Below are 13,858 nucleotides of genomic sequence, written 5' to 3' on the forward strand. Positions count from 1 at the left end.
TGCCGAGTCTTCAGTCTTCCCGTATAGTAAGAGACAAACTGCCCCTTATTTGATGTCCAGCTTCCTGCACCAAGTCGCACAAGCCCTTCACCACAAAAGCACTATGGCTCAGATGCTCAGGTTCTTACTTTGGTGCCTTAAAGGTATGTAACTCCCACTTAGGCACCTAAAAAACTCTGAGGAGCTGGGCCAAGCTGAAAAGTCCCAGTCTTATTAATCTCTCCTCATATGGAAGTGTTAGAACTAGATTTCCTATTAAAAAGCAAAGGGGGAGCTGTATATATAAACTTTGGGAGAAAAGAGATGTTTTTAATGAAAAAATCTTGTCTGTTTCAAAGGAGATGATAAGTTTAAAAATGCCCAGTGAAAGAAGCTAGAATAAAGTCAATCCTAAAAATGGCCTGGCTAATGTACATTCATTCTCCACAAGCGCTTTGTACATGCAAACTTAAACTTTATGACCATGTAATTTAATCAATGTGCCTAGAGCAGAAAGAATAAACTTAAAATATATATATTCCAATGAAAATTACAGGCATCATTGTCATGGTTAACCATTAAGGAATGGTTGGGAAAAAAAAGAATTATAGTGGAAAGACAAATAGGGATAAAGGGTAAAATTTTCAATATGTGACTAAGGCTATGTCTACACTACAGAACTTATGTCACTCAGAGGTGTGAATAACCCACCCTTCTGAGCAACATAGGTTACACCGAGATAAGCGCCAGTGTGGACAGCGCTATGTCGGTGGGAGCGCTTCTCCTGCCGATGTGGCTTGTGCCGCTCACAGAGGTGGTTTTATTATGCTGATGGGCAGAGCCATCCCTAGGGTATGGCCAATCGGGGTGGCTTCCCCAAATTGCTGTACCCTAGGGACGGCTCTGTGTGTGTGTCATGCGGGGGGTGCTAGGCCAGCCTGAGGTGGGGTGGGGTTAGTATGCGGGGCGCCAAGCTGGCCTGGGATGGTTGTGTGTGGGGGCATTGTCATAGAGCGTCATCACCAGATGCGCTGCAACATTGTATGTGTAGATATGCCTGTGATGTTGCACTCCATATGATTTTATAAAAAATATGCTAATGAGTGTGAATATGATGTAACTGGAATATGCTTCATGCAAAAGGTCTCTTGTAAGGTATCATTACAAATCTTATAATCTACCGAGTGTGGTCATCCTAGTTGTATAAATGTATCATTCTCGTATCTGAAACTAGAAATATGAAATATAACTCTGAGGTCCTATTGTAATTATGCAAAGTGTGGGCCATTAATGGTGGTTTGGAATCTTGATGGTTCCCATCAAAGAGGACAACTGGTTGTAAATGCCTCTGTTTACTTGCAAGCCTTCCTGTGAGTCAGGCTAGGAAGAATGACGGCTTGGGGTCTCCCAGGACCATGTCACCTTGTACTGGAATCCATCTTAAACCTGGTGCTTTTCCATTTAGAAGGAGGGGTGGGAACCCAGAGAGACAAAAAATTTGGGGGGAGGGATAGCTCAGTGGTTTGAGCACTGGCCTGCTAAACCCAGGGTTGTGAGTTCAATCCTCGAGGGGGGCATTTAGGGATCTGGGGCAAAAATTGGGGATTGGTCCTGCTTTGAGCAGCGGGTTGGACTAGATGACCTCCTGAGGTCCCTTCCAACCCTGATATTCTATGATTTTTTTACCCTATACTATACAGATTTCACAAGGGAGACCATTGTTTCTCAAATTGGGGGTCCTGACCCAAAAGGGAGTTGCGTGGAGTGGGGTGCGGGGGTGTCACAAGGTTATTTTAGGGGGATTGCGGTATTGCCACCCTCACTTCTGCGCTGCCTTCAGAGCTGGGCAGCCAGAGTGCAGTAGCTGTTGGTCAGGCAGCACCCCCAAGGCAGCAGCGCAGAAGTAAGGGTGGCAATACCATATCATGCCACCCTTCTGCGTTGCTGCCTTCAGAGCTGGGTGGCCAGAGAGTGGCGGCTTCTGACTGAGGGCCCAGCTTTGCAGGTAGCAGCGCAGAAGTAAGGGTGGCAATACCGTACCCGGCCATCCTTACTTCTGTGCTGGTGCTGGAAGCGGCTCTGCCTTCAGAATTAGGCTCCCAGCCAGCAGCCACCGCTCTCCAGCTGCCTAGCTCTGAAGGCAGCGTTGACGCCAGCAGCAGCACAGAAGTAAGAGTAGTGGTACTGAAACCTCGCTTACAATACCTTGTGATCCCCCCACCACTCCTTTTTGGGTCAGGATTCCCTACAATTACAACCCCTGAAATTTCCGATGTAAATAGCTGAAAGAATGAAATTTACAATTTTTAAAATCCTATGACCATGTAATTGACCAAAATGGACCTTGAATTTGATAGTGCCCTGTCTATGAGGATCTGGGTCTTAGATGCTTTTGAAAACTTTAACCCAAAACAATAGAAAACAGGCAATTCCAAGAACTAGTTAGGTCTGTGAATTTTCTACTTTGTGATATTCTCAGAGTTATCCTAATTATTGTTAAGACTTTTGCTGTAGCACTGGTAATATTATGAAAGTGGTTAAAAAGTGATGAACTTGAATGAACTACTTCTGAAGTATGCCCTCCTATTGTTCTGTACAACTCACCCTTGTGTTAAACAGCTAAAGCACATAATTCATAACAGACAGTTTTGGTAGTGAGAGACAAGGTGGGTGAGGTACTATCATTTATTGGACAAACTTCTGTTGGTGAGAGACAAGCTTTTGAGCTGTTGTAGTGAATCATTGTTTTCCTTCAAACAGATACAAGGAAATGTGAGATAACAAAGACAGAATTATTTTATTGTTTGCAACAGGAGGAAATGTACTGCTCACATCTGGTAGCCAGACCAGAGGGATGGATCTGAGACCATTGCTGTCCAAAGAGAACATAAGGGGCTCATAACCTTCTCTATGCCCACCTAACCACCTTACATAGCCCACTGCTTCTAATGACAGGAAAGTGATAAGCAAAGAAAGCAATGTGAAAGCAAGAACAATAGGAAAACAATGTAGAAGAGAACTTCACTCCGATAATTCAAGGATTAATTATCATTAGTTAGCTATTTGTGAATTGGTTTGCAAATAATTAATCATTAGTTACTGAATGACTTGTATTCAGACTGCTCCATCAGCCTCTCCAGTTACAGCAGTTTTATTGCAGTTAAATCAATTGCTGAACTGGAACAAACACAGAGATTTTGCCACACTGAAATAGAAACTGTTTGGAGGATGTTTTGAAAATGCTAAGTCTAAAACATACAGATAATTTGTCAAATGAGCGGTTGGTGCCATTTATGTAATTGGTGTGTAACTTGATGCCTGTCGTGGAGCAGGACAAACTAATGCATGAGTTATTTAAGCAAATATTAGCAAGACTTCATGCTTTGCAGACCTCTGATATCCCTGAGAAGGAAGATTGAAGCCTTTACATCTTGCATTCAAAACCTGGATGGGAAAGTTTTTGGAACAAAGCGCTGCATTACGGGGCTAGAGAAGGAGGTAAAAGACTGTTTTAATACACATGAAAGGGAACACTCCCAAGCCCCAAATCTTAATTGAAAGTAGGATTTTTTTTTAGAAAGTTGAATGGAAACATTGGAAAACCAAATCAGGTCATAGTGTCATACAATTTGAGATTCCTGGGTGTACCAGCAGCGAGAGAGCTCCCAGAATTGTTAAAATTTGTGGAAACCTTGCTTATTCTATTGTTATATCTAAATATTGAAGGAGATCCCCAATGCACAGAAAAATGGTGCAGAATTCCACTGCACAATAGGAATGGCCGTGGCACAACAGGAGGGACTATAATAGTGACTGTATCTAATGTGATGGATAAAGCACAGATTCCCTGAGCTGCCAGAACAAAAACAAACCTTGAATTTGAAGGGGGAAAATCTTTATTTTATTGGTTTGAGTGCCAGAACTTTAAGTAGAATTGTGGGCTCTCTGGTTGAAAAACAATATGGATGAAGGAGCAGAGATGGTGCCCCTGTTTACTACCTAGCAGTGGGTGAATCATGATAACAAAGCCTTTTGAGATTTAAAGCTGCCTACTTAACTTCTGCAAAAGATCAGCGGATAATAAAAATCTTACTAAAAACTCAAACAATGAGCAAGAAGATTATTTTTGTCTCCTTTTGCCTCCCCATTTTCTTGGCTCAATATTCTTTCCCTTAACACAAGATGTAACTCAGGAATTTCTGATAAGTGTATGTTGCAAACAAGCACATAGACACTTATGTAAATCCAGTAATAACTATCTGTGTGCAACCTGCATGCACATTATTACAGAGCACTTTGGTTCAAACTCCAAGAATGCTAGTCATATTGAAGAAACATGGGATTAAACCAAACCCCTATATTCCAGACATACCAAACTTTGTGGACCAGGCCTGTGATCTCTAGTATCAAGTAAACTAGTTGCTTCCCCTCTCTTATGCAATAACGGTGTACCTGCAATTGTTACTAAAGAAATTCACAAAGAAATTTAGGCTCCTAGAAAATCACTGTGATTCACTAAGCCTGCGTTGGCTACTGAGGTTTCTTATGCAATGAATTGGGAGAGATGGGAGCCTGGTGGTATGTCTACATTACAGGCACTACAGTGACACAGCTATGTCTTTGGAGCACTGCAGTGTAGACACTTATTACACTAACAGAAGGGGTTTTTCTGTTGCTGCAGTAAATCTACCTCCTTGAGAGGCAGTAGCTAGGTGGACAGAAGAATTCTTGTCGACCTAGCAGTGTCTACACCAGAGCTTAGGTTGGCCTAACTACATCTCCCAGGGGTATGAATTTTTCACATCCCTGAGTGCCATAGCTAAGTTGACCAGTGTATTAGATGTAACCCACAAGGAGGTTATCTTGGTTCATGGGTCTTTGTGTGATATTAATTCAGGGAGAGGCACACCGTCCCTGCGAGGAAGGGGGGCCAAAGGCCAATTCAGTCTGCTAGGCAAAAGGGAGAGAGAAGAGACACTATTTTGAGAGATAGGGGCCCTATTGGTGCGGGGCAGACATAGTATGTATGCGTGGATGGCCACCAGCATGTCTACTCAAAGGAGGAACAGTGTCTGAGAAAAAGGAGGGGGCTAGAGTCAAATGATTGAAAAGCAAAAGCCCAGGAAGAGGAGCTAGCATGAGCAGAAAGGAAGGTCCTTATCGGATGCTGTGACATTCTTCAAGGTACAGTCTGGACTGTTGAGCAGTGGTGTTGTGATGCATAGCCAGAAAGGGTTAAACATCCTGCAGGATGAATGACTCAAATTCAACCCTTAAAGACATGTGGGGGAATAATGTTTGTGTTTTTGCGTATTTACATGTATATGGTAATGGTCAACAATGTAATGAACGGTCCCTGTCTATTCTGATAATTCAGAGATCAAAAGAACATCTTAGTATTTAAATGAATTGTAAACACAGGATAGCTCTGTATTCATATCTCTTTGAAATAAATAGCAAAATCATCTTTGAATGGTGGGGGAACAAGCCAATTGCGTTATGTTAATTCGTATTGGTAAGTACCAGTGATGGACCGCCTTCAACGTCATCCTAATTACCTTATGTTCCCCGAGGGACTCCGACTTGTCAAAGAAGACATGAAATTGTATAAAAGATCCTTGGGTCATTCATCTCAGATCTGCTTAAGCTTCATCAGGGGATGTCTGAGTCGCAAGATGAGATCCCAGTTATGCTGGTACTCCCTTAATATGATATTGGACATTGGACTATAATCTGTGAACTATTTCTGAAAGAACTCTTTGCAACTACAAAGCTCAACCATCTCTGCTATGTAGCTGAACCTCAAGAATTAAACTCATGCTGTATGTATATTGATCTTTTAACTATACTTTCTCTTTTTTAATACATTTTAGTTTACTTAATAAGGATTGGCAGTATGCATGTGTTTGGGTAAGATCTGGAATATTCTATAACCTGGGAGGTAATGTGTCCAATCCTTTGGGATTGGTAGAACCTTTTCTTTTATATGATGAAATAAGATTTACAGGAATTTTCATCATATTTGAATTGGGTACCTGAATGGAGGCCTGAGGCTGGGTTACTTTAAGGAAACCATATTGTTGGTTTCTGGACAATCAGTGAGGTAATAAGGAAGCTGTTTTATGATGGCTTGGTAAATCTAAGTATTGAATTATCCACCAGCTTTGGGGTTTGGCTGCCCCATTCTTTGCAGTTCACACTAATTGAGTGACCTCAGTTGTCTCCCACTGGGACCCCTGTCACAGGTATCATAGAATCATAGAAGATTAGGGTTGGAAGAGACCTCAGGAGGTCATCTAGTCCAGCCCCCTGCTCAAAGCAGGACCAATCCCCAACTAAATCATCCCAGCCAGAGATTTGTCAAGCTGGCCTTAAAAACCTCTAAGGATCGAGATTCCACCACCTCCCTGGGTAACCCATTCCAGTGCTTCACCACCCTCCTAGTGAAATAGTTTTTCCTAATATCCTACCTAGACCTCCCCAACTGCAACTTGAGACCATTATTCCTTGTCCCCTTAATTCCCTAGCCTAGGGTACTTTTTGCACTGCTTTACTTCCAGAACAGTCACCTCTGGCCTGCTCACGTAGCCTTCAGTGTGTAAATTTACTCCCAGTTAAATACATGAGCACTCTGACCAGTCACTCATGAGTTACATACAGGGTGACACCCACAGATTTTTAGTCCCAGACTTTACCCCAGAAATGTGCATCTTGTACTGTCCAGCACTCTGCTGAACAATGTAAGCGCATAGAAAGTCCGTCATTTCATCAAAGGAAAATAATAATGCACCAAACCTTGTTATCCCAAATGGAGTTTCCCACATATTTTAATTCAAACACACACTGGTTAAGATAAAACAATAAGACACGTTTATTGATGATAGAAAGATAAATTTTAAGTGATTACAAGGTCATGTGACTTGGGAAATTCATGGTTATTATCAGCATGGGGAGGGCACTGGTGACCCTGAGAGTAGTATTTTACTCTATTATGTTATATTTACTTCCTATTTAATACAATTGCTCTGCTGAATACATTTTGTGTATTAGTGTTATTATTTGAGAGTCTCCACCTATCTGGTAAGTAACTCAGGGTCATCCTGTGGTTAGAATTTTCCTTCCAAACTGTCCTGGTGATTCTGCCAGGAAGGAGTGAGGGAAGTGGACGGCCCACCGAGTAAAGTCATATGGGAAAAGAATAAGGAAGTTATACCCTGTTGAGCCGAAGGTGGAATCCAGATGAATCCAGGCCTGTCCATCAAAACCCATAAGGAGATTGGCATTAATGGAGGTGTGACATTCTGGGGTACAATCTGGACCAGTGAGGGGCTTTGTCACCCCTGCCCTGCAAACCTGGCATGCCTTAAAATGCTTTGCTGCTATAGCTTCCAATCTGGGCTCCTCACAAACAACCAAACAGAATACAGGTTGCACCCTGAGTGTCTGTATGTAGCCAAAGCCCTGGTCCAGCAACTCTGACCTCAGCAGCCTGTTAGCAAACACTAGTCACACTTTGGCTTCCACCAGCCTTGGTTACCACTTTCAGCGTGACCCCAACATACTCCCAGTCCCGAATTTCCCCCCCAAAATGTGTTCTGCACTGCCCAGCTCTCTCCTGGACAGTCCAGGTATATTAGGTCTGTTGCCCCTCAAAAGGGATCAATATACAACAGTTTGCTACCCTAAATGGAGTTATCCACAAGGCTCACAACACTGGATTAATTTTGATTAAAGATTAAAACGAGTTCATTTAACTAGAAAGAGATTTTAAGTGAATACAAGTATAAAGCATTAAAGTTGGAAATGGTTACAAGAGAAAAAAGATAAAACACTTTTTGAACTTAGCAAACTAGATTTAGTTCAAGGTGAAATTCTTGCCAGAGGTTCCCAGTAACATTGCTGACCAAATTCTCAGATGAGGATCTGCTCTCCAGGTGCATAGGCTGTTTATTTTGTCATCTTAGGTGAAAAAGAGAGAGATGGCTAGGGAGAGAGAACTTGGGGTGTTTTTACCCCTCCCTTTTATATTCAGTCACCCTTTGAAATGCATTTTCCTGAGGGTTACCCCTGGATAAAGTTCATTCTCACTTTGAGGATGGAGACATAGAGTCTGGTGGTGAAAGAGGTCCCATGCTGCTGTTTGCTAAGATGCAGATCTGGTTGTTCCGCCCCCCCCCCTTTGCCAAAGGATGGCCACTTGACAGGTGATTGCCCATCAGCTTCAATGACTCTTGGCTAGAGGTGTCAACTTGTCCTTTGTCTTTGAGAAACAGGTTTACCCACTCCCCAGACTTATCTGGTAAACACACTTCTGTCATGATTTCAGCTTATGTTCATAACTTTACATATAGTGTTGCTCTATACATTTCACAATGATATTATTGACCACCAAGTTGTTAATTTTCAAATGATACCTCACAAGGCATGTTTTGAACAAAGATTATTACAATAGTGTGTAGGGTGTGAATACAGGGGTGCACTTGGTCACAGGAGGTAACTGGGTGGATAGGGGCATTACATAGACGTAAACCAGGCCTGAGAATGGGATTCACATAAGCCAGCATGCTCACCTAAAATAGGTAAGGGAGATGCCAAGCCCAGGGGTATGTGCTAAGACCCACCCAGTCTCTCAAAGATAGTCGTCTAAATCCAGTTGTAGGGAGGCACCTCCCTCTGCTTGGGATTCTCAGTTGAAAACCCTCTCTTGGCATTGTGGATAAATAATGAAAGAATCACTGGGCAAGAGAGAGACAGCAAGCACACACGAGAATGACTCTGTAGCCTAGTGGAAGGTGGGAGACTCAGGGTCCAGTCACCCTGCTTCAGTGACTTTTTATTTATTCACGGTGAAATAACTTCAACAGGAGAGATTGAAGGAGCCCTATATCAGAATATCCCATAGCTCATGTAACTGAAATCCCTGTTCAAATCCCTTCTCCTCCTCAAGCAGAAAGGGGACTTGAACTGGGGGTCTTGTATATCCCAGGAGAGTACCCTAAGCTAGGCTCAAGGTTATGAGGGAGGTTGTCCTCCCCGCCCTTGCTATTTGGGGTAAGCTTGTCTATAGAGCCCAATCTGGTAGGTGAGCTCTGAGCATTCGTACCAGATTGGGCCCCAGAGGCAATTTAGATAGAGGAACACAATCTTCTCCTAGTTTGTGGTTTGCTCTGGGGCTTGGGCATCTTGACGCCTGGAGTGGAGCTGCAGTCTCAGGAAACATAGGTTCCTAGGTAACTTCTACTGCAAAAATATAGGTGCTGAGTGAGTTTAGATGCCGAGTGTTTGGAGGCAGCTGAGTGGGGGTTTTGTGAATCCCAATGGGACCTGACACTGGGATTTAGGCCCCTACAGTGTCAATGAGGTACCTAAATCCTTTTGTGAATTCACCCCTAAGAGTTCTGTATTTGGGAATAAAAGCTTTCTAGATACCAAGAGAAGTTCTTTCGTTAAAAATGTATGTTGAAATATTCTCTGTCATGGTTAAAACATTTCAATGAATCATAAACATCACTCACTTTATGTGTTGTTTTACTGCCTTCTATGTATAAAAATGTCTTAAATACTAATAAAAATAAAGTTTTTAAAAGTCAATCTGATTCAGTGGAAGCGTTATTTGTGGTCTCCTTTTAAATGGTAAACTCTTTAGTAAAAGTAAATCACTCTGTCACTGTAATCCAGAGTGTTTCCCTCCTCCATGATTCACCTGATCACCATCCTGAAAAGTGAGAAACCCAAGGTCACTCACAAGCTTGTCTCCCACGCTCCACCAAGGTGACCTGAAATCTCTTCATTGTTTCTTTTCTCAAGTGCTGCTGAATCATCCTCTCAGATTTGACCACTTACCTTTTATCATTTATCATTTATTCCCCTTTAGACTTTCCATTGTTGTCAACTTTCATCCGATGGCTATTTGCAGATCCCTCAACAGGATTTTCTTGTGCAGCCTCCTGATTGCAATGGCATTATCGTTGCTACTGACATTCCTTTTGTATCATTAACAGGCAACAAAGAATAGGCTTCCATGAGCTGAACTGAACTTGAAGATGTACAAAAGAAGCACATTTGGCATTGTTCATGCTGAATTATTTTCAACAATTACTATTTTACAGGTCTATGAAATGTTGAAAGATTAAGGGCGAAATACAATTTAAATACAGTTTTAAACCATTTATATATTTCACACCATTTGTCAATTTCACAGTTTTTACTAATTTGTCAAGATCTTTCTTTTAATTCACCTGTTTTGATTTTGTACTCATAATTAGACTTGATTGCTGAGATACACTGGGTGAATGTAAAAAGCAGAGTGGTGCTGCTCATTTACAAGAATATAATTTGGAAACCAATGCATTAACACTTCTTTGTGGTGGAAGAATACTGCATACTATTCCATTTCTGCAATTGTGACTCTTAAACAGTTCATATTATATGTGTGTGTGAATAAACAAGATTTATAATAATACAGAACAAAGCCAGGTACCAGTTATGGAGGCATGAAAGATATTTATGGGCAGTTTTTTTAAAAAAAACAGCATGATCTGGTACACCAAAAAGATGCTGAAGGAAGTGAGAGGTAGCAAAAACTTGATTAGAAACAATTGTTTGAAGGAGGCATTTGAAGAAAGTATGTTCTTTTTCTAGTAGCCATGTTAGAAGGAAAGAGAAAAATTTCATGCAGATTCTTCTGGATGTTCTTCCTAGTGATCTTCTATTAGATAATGATATTTGCTAATAGCAGTCTTTGATAACTTTTATCCAGGTAAGTCACCATCCTTCTTGAAAGACAAACATACCAGCTCTGGGAATTTGTTTTTTGCTTCTTTTGTGTAATCTATAGCTTCTTATTTTGTTCACAACTATTCATATTTACAACCTTTGCCAAAAATAATTTAAAAGGTATTCTAGTGGTATGACCAAGTAGCCTATAAGGCATCCTTTAGTACAGTGACAAGGGAAGTTACTTCTGGACATCCATCCTTTTTGAATTTTGCCTTTTCATTTCTATTGCAGGGCTACCAGATACATCTTGCTCTGTCCAAGTAGAAATCAGTGGGATAAAGCAGCAGCTCTCAACCTTTCCATGATACTGTACCCTTTTCAGGAGTCTGATTTGTCTTGTATACCCCCAACTTTCACCTCACTTAAAAACTACTTGCTTACACAATCGGAAATAAAAATACAAATGTGTCAGAGCACACTATTACTGAAAAATTGCTTACTATCTCATTTTTACCATTTAATTATAATATAAATCAATTGAAACATAAATATTGTACTTACATTTCATTTATTGTATGTAGAGCAGTATAAACAAGTTGTCTATATGAAATTTTAGTTTGTATTGGCTTCACTAGTGCTTTTAATATAGTCTGTTGTAAAACTAGGCAAATATCTAAATGAGTTGATGTACCTCCTGGAACATCTCTGTGTAGCCTCAGGGGTAAGTGTACCCCTGGTTGAGAATCACTGGTGTAAAGGCTGGAGTAAAGAGATCAACTTTATCTTATCTAACTGGAACCAGGGCCAGATGGGGTAATCAAAAATTCAGATAATCTGGAGAATGGGAAAGTGCAAGGCTGAAGTGCCATCTAATGGCCACAGGAGAGATTGTTTGCTTCTGGACCTATGTGCGCTAGTTGTTTGGTTAACCAGGGTTCTAATATATTTGATTCCTTCTGCATTCAGAGACACAGGACTTCGTACATTCTTTGTAAATAAACAAAACTGCATCAAAGAAATACCTACCTGTCACCAGTTTCTTCTCCTAACTGGAACAACCTACTAGACCGCAAATTTTTGGCTAGCTGCTTGTCAAAAGAGGCAACAGCATCTTCTTTATTCTATTTTTTGATCCAGTAATTTAGTAACTTGGCAATTCAAAAGGCAATAACATACATTGGTAAAGCCTTGCAATCTATACATCACCTTACTGTAATCCTCTATCAGAATTAAACACCATTAAGCCAGCAATCTCATCTTCCCATTTACAGGATCTGTAATAATTTAATTTTGTATTTGTCTTAGTGGTAAAAGCCAAGACAACATTTTATTCATATGATGTATCTATATTATGTATTGATTGATGTAGCTTGTTTTATGGGTGGTTATTTTTTTTCTTTCCACTTTTGTAACTGAAACCATCGATCCCTTTTTAGGACCTACTACATAATGAGATCAATGGTAAAGTCTGAATCAAAGCAAAGACATTGATTGAGTCAGCACTGGCATGCAACAGAAGAGAACAACAGGGAAGAAATATTTCAGATATTCCTCCTTAGGGCCAAATCCTAGGGCTGTGTGAATGCAGTTTTAAGGGGAATATAAGCACATGTGGTCATGTATGCTGTCTGCTTACTAGGTTGCACTATCGTGAGAATGGTATTCCTGCCCTACAAGTGGGAGGGAAGAAGCTTGGCTGGAGGGAATTCTTGCTCACTATACAGGAATAAGGGATTGGGTATTGAGCTGCTTTTTTCCTCCTGGGACACTCCACTGATTCTCCCCCTCTTTCTGTCCCAGATGTGTTTAGGGTCTGCAGTTTTAGGACTGAGAGAGAGAAAATTCAGAATAGGGTCCTGAATTTCTTAATGAAAAAATAAAAGCCAATAGTTGGAAGGGAGGCTGACCTCTATGGATGGCCTCTATCTTACTCCCTCATGGGCTAGTAGCCATTGGTGAAAAGGGAAAATCTTTTCTCTGATGGACTCTGAATCCTCTCCCTACCTCCTACTTCAGTGTGAGGTCCTTTTGTCAGTGAGGGGCTCACACTCTCTTTGGGACTGTAGGAGAATCACAATATGCTTTCGTGGGATATACTCACACCTTTTTGTCAACTGCTGGAAAGGGGCCACATCCACTGTGATTGAGTTGGCCTCGTTAGCACTACAAAAAGTAATTTTCCCTCTGTTGATATTCACCCCCTCTTGTCAACTGTTGGGAATGGGCTGCATCCACCCTAATTGAATTGGCCTCATTAGCACTGACCCCCCACTTGGTAAGGCAACTCCCATCTTTTCATGTGCTGTATATTTATACCTGCTTACTGTATTTTCCACTCCATGCATCTGATGAAGTGGGTTATATCCCACAAAAGCTTATGCCCAAATAAATTTGTTAGTCTCTAAGGTGCAACAAGGACTCCTCGTTTTTACTGATACAGACTAACACAGCTACCCCTCTAAAACCTGTCACAATATACTTAGTACTTCCTGGATATTATCCTTAGCACCCTGTAGAAGACTCAAGCTCTTCCCTGGGCCAGAGGGACAAGATGTGTGACTATGAATTTTAAACAGCCACCTCAGGATTCCATTAGGCTTGCATAGCTGAGGAGTGGAGCCTGGCTGTGAAGCTTTGGTAGTCACCACACTGGGAATGCACCAAGATCAGAATTAAGCCATTAGGCAGTAATTTTCACTTAGCCAGAGAAGACTCCATTGACAAATATGAATATACAAACTTATCTTAAACATGATCTCTTTAACGATGACATGTAAACATGATTTTAACAGGTCCAGCAAACTTTGGATAAAGTCCAAAGTAGAAAATATTTTATTCACAAAATAAATATTTATCACTGAGGGCACATCAGACAAGTCACTGAGGGCTGGATCCAAAGCTCCTTAAAGTCAAACTCTTTAGCCAAGCTCTTTGAGTCTCCTCTCATAATGTAGGTTTTCCATTCCTTTGATCATCCTAGTAGCCCTTCTCTGTAGCTGTTCTAGTTTGAATTAAACTTTCTTAAACAGGGAGACCAGAATTGCACACAGTATTTCAGGTGAGATCTCACCAGTGCTTTGTGTGATATTACTAACACTTCCCTGTCTCTACTGGAAATACCGGATTGCATTAGCCTTTTTCCTGACTACATTACATTGGT

This window comes from Lepidochelys kempii, chromosome 3, assembly GCF_965140265.1.
Source record: "Lepidochelys kempii isolate rLepKem1 chromosome 3, rLepKem1.hap2, whole genome shotgun sequence".
NCBI lineage: Eukaryota > Metazoa > Chordata > Testudines > Cheloniidae > Lepidochelys > Lepidochelys kempii.